Source organism: Melozone crissalis, unplaced genomic scaffold, assembly GCF_028551555.1.
Source record: "Melozone crissalis strain CALT ecotype California unplaced genomic scaffold, PUWL_Pcris_2 ptg000099l_1, whole genome shotgun sequence".
Classification (NCBI taxonomy): domain Eukaryota; kingdom Metazoa; phylum Chordata; class Aves; order Passeriformes; family Passerellidae; genus Melozone; species Melozone crissalis.
This window is the reverse complement of record NW_026535876.1, coordinates 3,121,911-3,135,441: the sequence shown is the minus strand read 5'-3', so window position 1 is coordinate 3,135,441 and position 13,531 is coordinate 3,121,911.

Sequence of the window (13,531 nt, the reverse complement as noted above, 5' to 3'; positions counted from 1 at the left end):
TCTTCTTGCAAAACACTCGGCAGACCTCCGTGCAGCCTCTAGAACACGATGGGAGATGTTTTCTGTGCTGGCACAGTTTCTCCTTGCCAGACAGAGTGGAAAAGCTTTTTGCTAAGATGTAGACGAGAAGAGAGGCTAAAGACGAAGGTACGGTGCTCTGCAGAGATAAGCACCGCTCCCGGACCTCTTTCGGCAGAAGCCGCACACCGCAGAGCACTGTGAGCGGCAGAATCGTCTTTGCGCGAAAACGCAGCTTCTTCGTCTCCGGGAGCCGGAGAGAGCGGCAACTTCGCAAAGGTGATGAAACAAGCTGTACAACACTGCGATTTTGTGCGCAGCTTGCCAACTGAGAGAAAACAGTACCTGACCACTCTCCTGCCTTTTCTATTCACATGAACATTCGATTGCAAGCTGTTTTGGACAACTTTCTTTCTCTTCTTGCAAAACACTCGGCAGACCTCCGTGCAGCCTCTAGAACAGGATGGGAGATGTTTTTTGTGCTGGCACAGTTTCTCCTTGCCAGACAGAGTGGAAAAGCTTTTTGCTAAGATGTAGACGAGAAGAGAGGCTAAAGACGAAGGTACGGTGCTCTGCAGAGCTAAGCACCGCTCCCGGGCCTCTTTCGGCAGAAGCCGCACACCGCCGAGCACTGTGAGCGGCAGAATCGTCTTTGCGCGAAGAAGCAGCTTCTTCGTCTCCGGGAGCCGGAGAGAGCGGCAGCTTCGCAAAGGTGATGAAACAAGCTGTACAACACTGCGATTGTGTGCGCAGCTTGCCAACTGAGAGAAAACAGTACCTGACCACTCTCCTGACTTTTCTATTCACATGAACATTCGATTGCAAGCTGTTTTGGACAACTTTCTTTCTCTTCTTGCAAAACACTCGGCAGGCCTCCGTGCAGCCTCTAGAACACGAATGGAGATGTTTTTTGTGCTGGCACAGTTTCTCCTTGCCAGACAGAGTGGAAAAGCTTTTTGCTAAGATGTAGACGAGAAGAGAGGCTAAAGACGAAGGTACGGTGCTCTGCAGAGCTAAGCACAGCTCCCGGGCCTCTTTCGGCAGAAGGCGCACACCGCAGAGCACTGTGAGCGGCAGAATCGTCTTTGCGCGAAGAAGCAGCTTCTTCGTCTCCGGGAGCCGGAGAGAGCGGCAGCTTCGCAAGGGTGATGAAACAAGCTGTACAACACTGCGATTGTGTGCGCAGCTTGCCAACTGAGAGAAAACAGTACCTGACCACTCTCCTGCCTTTTCTATTCACATGAATATTCGATTGCAAGCTGTTTTGGACAACTTTCTTTCTCTTCCTGCAAAACACTCGGCAGACCTCCGTGCAGCCTCTAGAACACGATGGGAGATGTTTTCTGTGCTGGCACAGTTTCTCCTTGCCAGACAGAGTGGAAAAGCTTTTTGCTTAGATGTAGACGAGAAGAGAGGCTAAAGACGAAGGTACGGTGCTCTGCAGAGCTAAGCACCGCTCCCGGACCTCTTTCGGCAGAAGGCGCACTCTGCAGAGCACTGTGAGCGGCAGAATCGTCTTTGCGCGAAGAAGCAGCTTCTTCGTCTCCGAAAGCCGGAGAGAGCGGCAGCTTCGCAAAGGTGATGAAACAAGCTGTACAACACTGCGATTGTGTGCGCAGCTTGCCAACTGAGAGAAAACAGTACCTGACCACTCTCCTGCCTTTTCTATTCACATGAACATTCGATTGCAAGCTGTTTTGGACAACTTTCTTTCTCTTCTTGCAAAACACTCGGCAGACCTCCGTGCAGCTTCTAGAACACGATGGGAGATGTTTTCAGTGCTGGCGAAGTTTCTCCTTGCCAGACAGAGTGGAAAAGCTTTTTGCTAAGATGTAGACAAGAAGAGAGGCTAAAGACGAAGGTACGGTGCTCTGCAGAGCTAAGCACAGCTCCCGGGCCTCTTTCGGCAGAAGACACACACTGCAGAGCACTGTGAGCGGCAGAATCGTCTTTGCGCGAAGAAGCAGCTTCTTCGTCTCCGGGAGCCGGAGAGAGCGGCAGCTTCGCAAAGGTGATGAAACAAGCTGTACAACACTGCGATTGTGTGCGCAGCTTGCCAACTGAGAGAAAACAGTACCTGACCACTCTCCTGCATTTTCTATTCACATGAACATTCGATTGCAACCTGTTTTGGAGAACTTTCTTTCTCTTCTTGCAAAACACTCGGCAGACCTCCGTGCAGCCTCTAGAATACGATTGGAGATGTTTTTTGTGCGGGCACAGTTTCTCCTTGCCAGACAGAGTGGAAAAGCGTTTTGCTTAGATGTAGACGAGAAGAGAGGCTAAAGACGAAGGTACGGTGCTCTGCAGAGCTAAGCACCGCTCCCGGGCCTCTTTCGGCAGAAGGCGCACACAGCAGAGCACTGTGAGCGGCAGAATCGTCTTTGCGCGAAGAAGCAGCTTCTTCGTCTCCGGGAGCCGGAGAGAGCGGCAACTTCGCAAAGGTGATGAAACAAGCTGTACAACACTGCGATTGTGTGTGCAGCTTGCCAACTGAGAGAAAACAGTACCTGACCACTTTCCTGCATTTTCTATTCACATGAACATTCGATTGCAAGCTGTTTTGGACAACTTTCTTTCTCTTCTTGCAAAACACTCGGCAGACCTCCGTGCAGCCTCTAGAACACGATGGGAGATGTTTTTTGTGCTGGCACAGTTTCTCCTAGCCAGACAGAGTGGAAAAGCTTTTTGCTAAGATGTACACGAGAAGAGAGGCTAAAGACGAAGGTACGGTGCTCTGCAGAGCTAAGCACCGCTCCCGGGCCTCTTTCGGCAGAAGCCGCACACCGCAGAGCACTGTGAGCGGCAGAATCGTCTTTGCGCGAAGAAGCAGCTTCTTCGTCTCCGGGAGCCGGAGAGAGCGGCAACTTCGCAAAGGTGATGAAACAAGCTGTACAACACTGCGATTGTGTGCGCAGCTTGCCAACTGAGAGAAAACAGTACCTGACCACTCTCCTGCCTTTTCTATTCACATGAACATTCGATTGCAAGCTGTTTTGGACAACTTTCTTTCTCTTCTTTCAAAACACTCGGCAGACCTCCGTGCAGCCTCTAGAACAGGATGGGAGATGTTTTTTGTGCTGGCACAGTTTCTCCTTGCCAGACAGAGTGGAAAAGCTTTTTGCTAAGATGTAGACGAGAAGAGAGGCTAAAGACGAAGGTACGGTGCTCTGCAGAGCTAAGCACCGCTCCCGGGCCTCTTTCGGCAGAAGACACACACTGCAGAGCACTGTGAGCGGCAGAATCGTCTTTGCGCGAAGAAGCAGCTTCTTCGTCTCCGGGAGCCGGAGAGAGCGGCAGCTTCGCAAAGGTGATGAAACAAGCTTTACAACACTGCGATTGTGTGCGCAGCTTGCCAACTGAGAGAAAACAGTACCTGACCACTCTCCTGCCTTTTCTATTCACATGAATATTCGATTGCAAGCTGTTTTGGACAACTTTCTTTCTCTTCTTGCAAAACACTCGGCAGACCTCCGTGCAGCTTCTAGAACACGATGGGAGATGTTTTCTGTGCTGGCAAAGTTTCTCCTTTCCAGACAGAGTGGAAAAGCTTTTTGCTAATATGTAGACGAGAAGAGAGGCTAAAGACGAAGGTACGGTGCTCTGCAGAGCTAAGCACAGCTCCCGGGCCTCTTTCGGCAGAAGGCGCACACCGCAGAGCACTGTGAGCGGCAGAATCGTCTTTGCGCGAAGAAGCAGCTTCTTCGTCTCCGGGAGCCGGAGAGAGCGGCAGCTTCGCAAAGGTGATGAAACAAGCTGTACAACACTGCGATTGTGTGCGCAGCTTGCCAACTGAGAGAAAACAGTACCTGACCACTCTCCTGCCTTTTCTATTCACATGAACATTCGATTGCAAGCTGTTTTGGACAACTTTCTTTCTCTTCTTGCAAAACACTCGGCAGACCTCCGTGCAGCCTCCAGAACACGATGGGAGATGTTTTTTGTGCTGGCACAGTTTCTCCTTGCCAGACAGAGTGGAAAAGCTTTTTGCTCAGATGTAGACGAGAAGAGAGGCTAAAGACGAAGGTACGGTGCTCTGCAGAGCTAAGCACAGCTCCCGGGCCTCGTTCGGCAGAAGACACACACTGCAGAGCACTGTGAGCGGCAGAATCGTCTTTGCGCGAAGAAGCAGCTTCTTCGTCTCCGGGAGCCGGAGAGAGCGGCAGCTTCGCAAAGGTGATGAAACAAGCTGTACAACACTGCGATTGTGTGCGCAGCTTGCCAACTGAGAGAAAACAGTACCTGACCACTCTCCTGCCTTTTCTATTCACATGAACATTCGATTGCAAGCTGTTTTGGACAACTTTCTTTCTCTTCTTGCAAAACACTCGGCAGACCTCCGTGCAGCCTCTAGAACAGGATGGGAGATGTTTTTTGTGCTGGCACAGTTTCTCCTTGGCAGACAGAGTGGAAAAGCTTTTTGCTAAGATGTAGACGAGAAGAGAAGCTAAAGAAGCAGGTATGGTGCTCTGCAGAGCTAAGCACAGCTCCCGGGCCTCTTTCGGCAGAAGACACACACTGCAGAGCACTGTGAGCGGCAGAATCGTCTTTGTGCGAAAACGCAGCTTCTTCCTCTCCGGGAGCCGGAGAGATCGGCAACTTCGCAAAGGTGATGAAACAAGCTGTACAACACTGCGATTGTGTGCGCAGCTTGCCAACTGAGAGAAAACAGTACCTGACCATCTCCTGCCTTTTCTATTCACATGAATATTCGATTGCAAGCTGTTTTGGACAACTTTCTTTCTCTTCCTGCAAAACACTCGGCAGACCTCCGTGCAGCCTCTAGAACACGATGGGAGATGTTTTCTGTGCTGGCACAGTTTCTCCTTGCCAGACAGAGTGGAAAAGCTTTTTGCTTAGATGTAGACGAGAAGAGAGGCTAAAGACGAAGGTACGGTGCTCTGCAGAGCTAAGCACCGCTCCCGGACCTCTTTCGGCAGAAGGCGCACTCTGCAGAGCACTGTGAGCGGCAGAATCGTCTTTGCGCGAAGAAGCAGCTTCTTCGTCTCCGAAAGCCGGAGAGAGCGGCAGCTTCGCAAAGGTGATGAAACAAGCTGTACAACACTGCGATTGTGTGCGCAGCTTGCCAACTGAGAGAAAACAGTACCTGACCACTCTCCTGCCTTTTCTATTCACATGAACATTCGATTGCAAGCTGTTTTGGACAACTTTCTTTCTCTTCTTGCAAAACACTCGGCAGACCTCCGTGCAGCTTCTAGAACACAATGGGAGATGTTTTCAGTGTGGCGAAGTTTCTCCTTGCCAGACAGAGTGGAAAAGCTTTTTGCTAAGATGTAGACGAGAAGAGAGGCTAAAGACGAAGGTACGGTGCTCTGCAGAGCTAAGCACAGCTCCCGGGCCTCTTTCGGCAGAAGACACACACTGCAGAGCACTGTGAGCGGCAGAATCGTCTTTGCGCGAAGAAGCAGCTTCTTCGTCTCCGGGAGCCGGAGAGAGCGGCAGCTTCGCAAAGGTGATGAAACAAGCTGTACAACACTGCGATTGTGTGCGCAGCTTGCCAACTGAGAGAAAACAGTACCTGACCACTCTCCTGCCTTTTCTATTCTCATGAACATTCGATTGCAAGCTGTTTTGGACAACTTTCTTTCTCTTCTTGCAAAACATTCGGCAGACCTCCGTGCAGCCTCTAGAACACGATGGGAGATGTTTTCTGTGCTGGCACAGTTTCTCCTTGCCAGACAGAGTGGAAAAGCTTTTTGCTAAGATGTAGACGAGAAGAGAGGCTAAAGACGAAGGTACAGTGCTCTGCAGAGCTAAGCACAGCTCCCGGGCCTCTTTCGGCAGAAGACACACACTGCAGAGCACTGTGAGCGGCAGAATCGTCTTTGCGCGAAGAAGCAGCTTCTTCGCCTCCGGGAGCCGGAGAGAGCGGCAGCTTCGCAAAGGTGATGAAACAAGCTGTACAACACTGCGATTGTGTGCGCAGCTTGCCAACTGAGATAAAACAGTACCTAACCACTCTCCTGCCTTTTCTATTCACATGGACATTCGATTGCAAGCTGTTTGGGACAACTTTCTTTCTCTTCTTGCAAAACACTCGTCAGACCTCCGTGCAGCCTCTAGAACACGCTGGGAGATGTTTTTTGTGCCGGCACAGTTTCTCCTTGCCAGACAGAGTGGAAAAGCTTTTTGCTAAGATGTAGACGAGAAGAGAGGCTAAAGAAGTAGGTATGGCGCTCTGCAGAGCTAAGCACAGCTCCCGGGCCTCTTTCGGCAGAAGACACACACAGCAGAGCACTGTGAGCGGCAGAATCGTCTTTGCGCGAAAAAGCAGCTTCTTCGTCTCCGGGAGCCGGAGAGAGCGGCAGCTTCGCAAAGGTGATGAAACAAGCTGTACAACACTGCGATTGTGTGCGCAGCTTGCCAACTGAGAGAAAACAGTACCTGACCACTCTCCTGCCTTTTCTATTCACATGAACATTCGATTGCAACCTGTTTTGGACAACTTTCTTTCTCTTCTTGCAAAACACTCGGCAGACCTCCGTGCAGCCTCTAGAACACGATGGGAGATGTTTTCTGTGCTGGCACAGTTTCTCCTTGCCAGACAGAGTGGAAAAGCTTTTTGCTAAGATGTAGACGAGAAGAGAGGGTAAAGACGAAGATACGGTGCTCTGCAGAGCTAAGCACCGCTCCCGGGCCTTTTTCGGCAGAAGACACACACCGCAGAGCACTGTGAGTGGCAGAATCGTCTTTGCGCGAAGAAGCAGCTTCTTCGTCTCCGGGAGCCGGAGAGAACGGCAGCTTCGCAAAGGTGATGAAACAAGCTGTACAACACTGCGATTGTGTGCGCAGCTTGCCAACTGAGAGAAAACAGTACCTGACCACTCTCCTGCCTTTTCTATTCACATGAACATTCGATTGCAACCTGTTTTGGACAACTTTCTTTCTCTTCTTGCAAAACACTCGGCAGACCTCCGTGCAGCCTCTAGAACACGATGGGAGATGTTTTCTGTGCTGGCACAGTTTCTCCTTGCCAGACAGAGTGGAAAAGCTTTTTGCTAAGATGTAGACGAGAAGAGAGGCTAAAGACGAAGGTACGGTGCTCTGCAGAGCTAAGCACAGCTCCCGGGCCTCTTTCGGCAGAAGGCGCACACCGCAGAGCACTGTGAGCGGCAGAATCGTCTTTGCGCGAAGAAGCAGCTTCTTCGTCTCCGGGAGCCGGAGAGAGTGGCAGCTTCGCAAAGGTGATGAAACAAGCTGTACAACACTGCGATTGTGTGCGCAGCTTGCCAACTGAGAGAAAACAGTACCTGACCACTCTCCTGCCTTTTCTATTCACATGAACATTCGATTGGAAACTGTTTTGGACAACTTTCTTTCTCTTCTTGCAAAACACTCGGCAGACCTCCTTGCAGCCTCCAGAACTCGATGGGAGATGTTTTTTCTGCTGGCACAGTTTCTCCTTGCCAGACAGAGTGGAAAAGCTTTTTGCTAAGATGTAGACGAGAAGAGAGGCTAAAGACGAAGGTACGGTGCTCTGCAGAGCTAAGCACCGCTCCCGGGCCTCGTTCGGCAGAAGACACACACTGCAGAGCACTGTGAGCGGCAGAATCGTCTTTGCGCGAAGAAGCAGCTTCTTCGTCTCCGGGAGCCGGAGAGAGCGGCAGCTTCGCAAAGGTGATGAAACAAGCTGTACAACACTGCGATTGTGTGCGCAGCTTGCCAACTGAGAGAAAACAGTACCTGACCACTCTCCTGCCTTTTCTATTCACATGAACATTCGATTGCAAGCTGTTTTGGACAACTTTCTTTCTCTTCTTGCAAAACACTCGGCAGACCTCCGTGCAGCCTCTAGAACACGATGGGAGATGTTTTTTGTGCTGGCACAGTTTCTCCTTGCCAGACAGAGTGGAAAAGCTTTTTGCTAAGATGTAGACGAGAAGAGAGGCTAAAGAAGCAGGTATGGTGCTCTTGAGAGCTAAGCACAGCTCCCGGGCCTCTTTCGGCAGAAGACACACACTGCAGAGCACTGTGAGCGGCAGAATCGTCTTTGTGCGAAAACGCAGCTTCTTCCTCTTCGGGAGCCGGAGAGAGCGGCAGCTTCGCAAAGGTGATGAAACAAGCTGTACAACACTGCGATTGTGTGCGCAGCTTGCCAACTGAGAGAAAACAGTACCTGACCATCTCCTGCCTTTTCTATTCACATGAATATTCGATTGCAAGCTGTTTTGGACAACTTTCTTTCTCTTCTTGCAAAACACTCGGCAGACATCCGTGCAGCCTCTAGAACACGATGGGAGATGTTTTCTGTGCTGGCACAGTTTCTCCTTGCCAGACAGAGTGGAAAAGCTTTTTGCTTAGATGTAGACGAGAAGAGAGGCTAAAGACGAAGGTACGGTGCTCTGCAGAGCTAAGCACCGCTCCCGGACCTCTTTCGGCAGAAGGCGCACACTGCAGAGCACTGTGAGCGGCAGAATCGTCTTTGCGCAAAGAAGCAGCTTCTTCGTCTCTGAAAGCCGGAGAGAGTGGCAGCTTCGCAAAGGTGATGAAACAAGCTGTACAACACTGCGATTGTGTGCGCAGCTTGCCAACTGAGAGAAAACAGTACCTGACTACTCTCCTGCCTTTCTATTCACTTGAACATTCGATTGGAAGCTGTTTTGGACAACTTTCTTTCTCTTCTTGCAAAACACTCGGCAGACCTCCGTGCAGCCTCTAGAACACGATGGGAGATGTTTTTTGTGCTGGCACAGTTTCTCCTTGCCAGACAGAGTGGAAAAGCTTTTTGCTAACATGTAGACGAGAAGAGAGGCTAAAGACGAAGGTACGGTGCTCTGCAGAGCTAAGCACCGCTCCCGGACCTCTTTCGGCAGAAGGCGCACACCGCAGAGCACTGTGAGCGGCAGAATCGTCTTTGCGCGAAGAAGCAGCTTCTTCGTCTCCGGGAGCCGGAGAGAGCGGCAGCTTCGCAAAGGTGATGAAACAAGCTGTACAACACTGCGATTGTGTGCGCAGCTTGCCAACTGAGAGAAAACAGTACCTGACCACTCTCCTGCCTTTTCTATTCACATGAACATTCGATTGCAAGCTGTTTTGGACAACTTTCTTTCTCTTCTTGCAAAACACTCGGCAGACCTCCGTGCAGCCTCTAGAACACGATGGGAGATGTTTTTTGTGCTGGCACAGTTTCTCCTTGCCAGACAGAGTGGAAAAGCTTTTTGCTAAGATGTAGACGAGAAGAGAGGCTAAAGACGAAGGTACGGTGCTCTGCAGAGCTAAGCACCGACCCCGGGCGTCTTTTTGAAGAAGCCACACACCGCAGAGCACTGTGAGCGGAAGAATCGTCTTTGCGCGAAGAAGCAGCTTCTTCGTCTCCGAAAGCCGGAGAGAGCGGCAGCTTCGCAAAGGTGATGAAACAAGCTGTACAACACTGCGATTGTGTGCGCAGCTTGCCAACTGAGAGAAAACAGTACCTGACCACTCTCCTGCCTTTTCTATTCACATGAACATTCGATTGGAAGCTGTTTTGGACACTTTTCTTTCTCTTCTTGCAAAACACTCGGCAGACCTCCGTGCAGCCTCTAGAACACGATGGGAGTTGTTTTTTGTGCTGGCACAGTTTCTCCTTGCCAGACAGAGTGGAAAAGCTTTTTGCTAAGATGTAGACGAGAAGAGAGGCTAAAGACGAAGGTACGGTGCTCTGCAGAGCTAAGCACAGCTCCCGGGCCTCTTTCGGCAGAAGACACACACTCCAGAGCACTGTGAGCGGCAGAATCGTCTTTGCGCGAAGAAGCAGCTTCTTCGTCTCCGGGAGCCGGAGAGAGCGGCAGCTTCGCAAAGGTGATGAAACAAGCTGTACAACACTGCGATTGTGTGCGCAGCTTGCCAACTGAGAGAAAACAGTACCTGACCACTCTCCTGCCTTTTCTATTCTCATGAACATTCGATTGCAAGCTGTTTTGGACAACTTTCTTTCTCTTCTTGCAAAACACTCGGCAGACCTCCGTGCAGCCTCTAGAACACGATGGGAGATGTTTTCTGTGCTGGCACAGTTTCTCCTTGCCAGACAGAGTGGAAAAGCTTTTTGCTAAGATGTAGACGAGAAGAGAGGCTAAAGACGAAGGTACAGTGCTCTGCAGAGCTAAGCACAGCTCCCGGGCCTCTTTCGGCAGAAGACACACACTGCAGAGCACTGTGAGCGGCAGAATCGTCTTTGCGCGAAGAAGCAGCTTCTTCGCCTCCGGGAGCCGGAGAGAGCGGCAGCTTCGCAAAGGTGATGAAACAAGCTGTACAACACTGCGATTGTGTGCGCAGCTTGCCAACTGAGAGAAAACAGTACCTAACCACTCTCCTGCCTTTTCTATTCACATGGACATTCGATTGCAAGCTGTTTGGGACAACTTTCTTTCTCTTCTTGCAAAACACTCGTCAGACCTCCGTGCAGCCTCTAGAACACGCTGGGAGATGTTTTTTGTGCTGGCACAGTTTCTCCTTGCCAGACAGAGTGGAAAAGCTTTTTGCTAAGATGTAGACGAGAAGAGAGGCTAAAGAAGTAGGTATGGCGCTCTGCAGAGCTAAGCACAGCTCCCGGGCCTCTTTCGGCAGAAGACACACACAGCAGAGCACTGTGAGCGGCAGAATCGTCTTTGCGCGAAAAAGCAGCTTCTTCGTCTCCGGGAGCCGGAGAGAGCGGCAGCTTCGCAAAGGTGATGAAACAAGCTGTACAACACTGCGATTGTGTGCGCAGCTTGCCAACTGAGAGAAAACAGTACCTGACCACTCTCCTGCCTTTTCTATTCACATGAACATTCGATTGCAACCTGTTTTGGACAACTTTCTTTCTCTTCTTGCAAAACACTCGGCAGACCTCCGTGCAGCCTCTAGAACACGATGGGAGATGTTTTCTGTGCTGGCACAGTTTCTCCTTGCCAGACAGAGTGGAAAAGCTTTTTGCTAAGATGTAGACGAGAAGAGAGGCTAAAGACGAAGGTACGGTGCTCTGCAGAGCTAAGCACAGCTCCCGGGCCTCTTTCGGCAGAAGACACACACCGCAGAGCACTGTGAGTGGCAGAATCGTCTTTGCGCGAAGAAGCAGCTTCTTCGTCTCCGGGAGCCGGAGAGAACGGCAGCTTCGCAAAGGTGATGAAACAAGCTGTACAACACTGCGATTGTGTGCGCAGCTTGCCAACTGAGAGAAAACAGTACCTGACCACTCTCCTGCCTTTTCTATTCACATGAACATTCGATTGCAACCTGTTTTGGACAACTTTCTTTCTCTTCTTGCAAAACACTCGGCAGACCTCCGTGCAGCCTCTAGAACACGATGGGAGATGTTTTCTGTGCTGGCACAGTTTCTCCTTGCCAGACAGAGTGGAAAAGCTTTTTGCTAAGATGTAGACGAGAAGAGAGGCTAAAGACGAAGGTACGGTGCTCTGCAGAGCTAAGCACAGCTCCCGGGCCTCTTTCGGCAGAAGGCGCACACCGCAGAGCACTGTGAGCGGCAGAATCGTCTTTGCGCGAAGAAGCAGCTTCTTCGTCTCCGGGAGCCGGAGAGAGTGGCAGCTTCGCAAAGGTGATGAAACAAGCTGTACAACACTGCGATTGTGTGCGCAGCTTGCCAACTGAGAGAAAACAGTACCTGACCACTCTCCTGCCTTTTCTATTCACATGAACATTCGATTGGAAACTGTTTCGGACAACTTTCTTTCTCTTCTTGCAAAACACTCGGCAGACCTCCGTGCAGCCTCCAGAACTCGATGGGAGATGTTTTTTCTGCTGGCACAGTTTCTCCTTGCCAGACAGAGTGGAAAAGCTTTTTGCTAAGATGTAGACGAGAAGAGAGGCTAAAGACGAAGGTACGGTGCTCTGCAGAGCTAAGCACCGCTCCCGGGCCTCGTTCGGCAGAAGACACACACTGCAGAGCACTGTGAGCGGCAGAATCGTCTTTGCGCGAAGAAGCAGCTTCTTCGTCTCCGGGAGCCGGAGAGAGCGGCAGCTTCGCAAAGGTGATGAAACAAGCTGTACAACACTGCGATTGTGTGCGCAGCTTGCCAACTGAGAGAAAACAGTACCTGACCACTCTCCTGCCTTTTCTATTCACATGAACATTCGATTGCAAGCTGTTTTGGACAACTTTCTTTCTCTTCTTGCAAAACACTCGGCAGACCTCCGTGCAACCTCCAGAACACGATGGGAGATGTTTTTTGTGCTGGCACAGTTTCTCCTTGCCAGACAGAGTGGAAAAGCTTTTTGCTAAGATGTAGACGAGAAGAGAGGCTAAAGAAGCAGGTATGGTGCTCTGCAGAGCTAAGCACAGCTCCCGGGCCTCTTTCGGCAGAAGACACACACTGCAGAGCACTGTGAGCGGCAGAATCGTCTTTGTGCGAAAACGCAGCTTCTTCCTCTCCGGGAGCCGGAGAGAGCGGCAGCTTCGCAAAGGTGATGAAACAAGCTGTACAACACTGCGATTGTGTGCGCAGCTTGCCAACTGAGAGAAAACAGTACCTGACCATCTCCTGCCTTTTCTATTCACATGAACATTCGATTGCAAGCTGTTTTGGACAACTTTCTTTCTCTTCTTGCAAAACACTCGGCAGACATCCGTGCAGCCTCTAGAACACGATGGGAGATGTTTTCTGTGCTGGCACAGTTTCTCCTTGCCAGACAGAGTGGAAAAGCTTTTTGCTTAGATGTAGACGAGAAGAGAGGCTAAAGACGAAGGTACGGTGCTCTGCAGAGCTAAGCACCGCTCCCGGACCTCTTTCGGCAGAAGGCGCACACTGCAGAGCACTGTGAGCGGCAGAATCGTCTCTGCGCAAAGAAGCAGCTTCTTCGTCTCTGAAAGCCGGAGAGAGCGGCAGCTTCGCAAAGGTGATGAAACAAGCTGTACAACACTGCGATTGTGTGCGCAGCTTGCCAACTGAGAGAAAACAGTACCTGACCACTCTCCTGCCTTTTCTATTCACATGAACATTCGATTGCAAGCTGTTTTGGACAACTTTCTTTCTCTTCTTGCAAAACACTCGGCAGACCTCCGTGCAGCCTCTAGAACACGATGGGAGATGTTTTTTGTGCTGGCACAGTTTCTCCTTGCCAGACAGAGTGGAAAAGCTTTTTGCTAAGATGTAGACGAGAAGAGAGGCTAAAGACGAAGGTACGGTGCTCTGCAGAGCTAAGCACAGCTCCCGGGCCTCTTTCGGCAGAAGACACACACCGCAGAGCACTGTGAGTGGCAGAATCGTCTTTGCGCGAAGAAGCAGCTTCTTCGTCTCCGGGAGCCGGAGAGAACGGCAGCTTCGCAAAGGTGATGAAACAAGCTGTACAACACTGCGATTGTGTGCGCAGCTTGCCAACTGAGAGAAAACAGTACCTGACCACTCTCCTGCCTTTTCTATTCACATGAACATTCGATTGCAACCTGTTTTGGACAACTTTCTTTCTCTTCTTGCAAAACACTCGGCAGACCTCCGTGCAGCCTCTAGAACACGATGGGAGATGTTTTCTGTGCTGGCACAGTTTCTCCTTGCCAGACAGAGTGGAAAAGCTTTTTGCT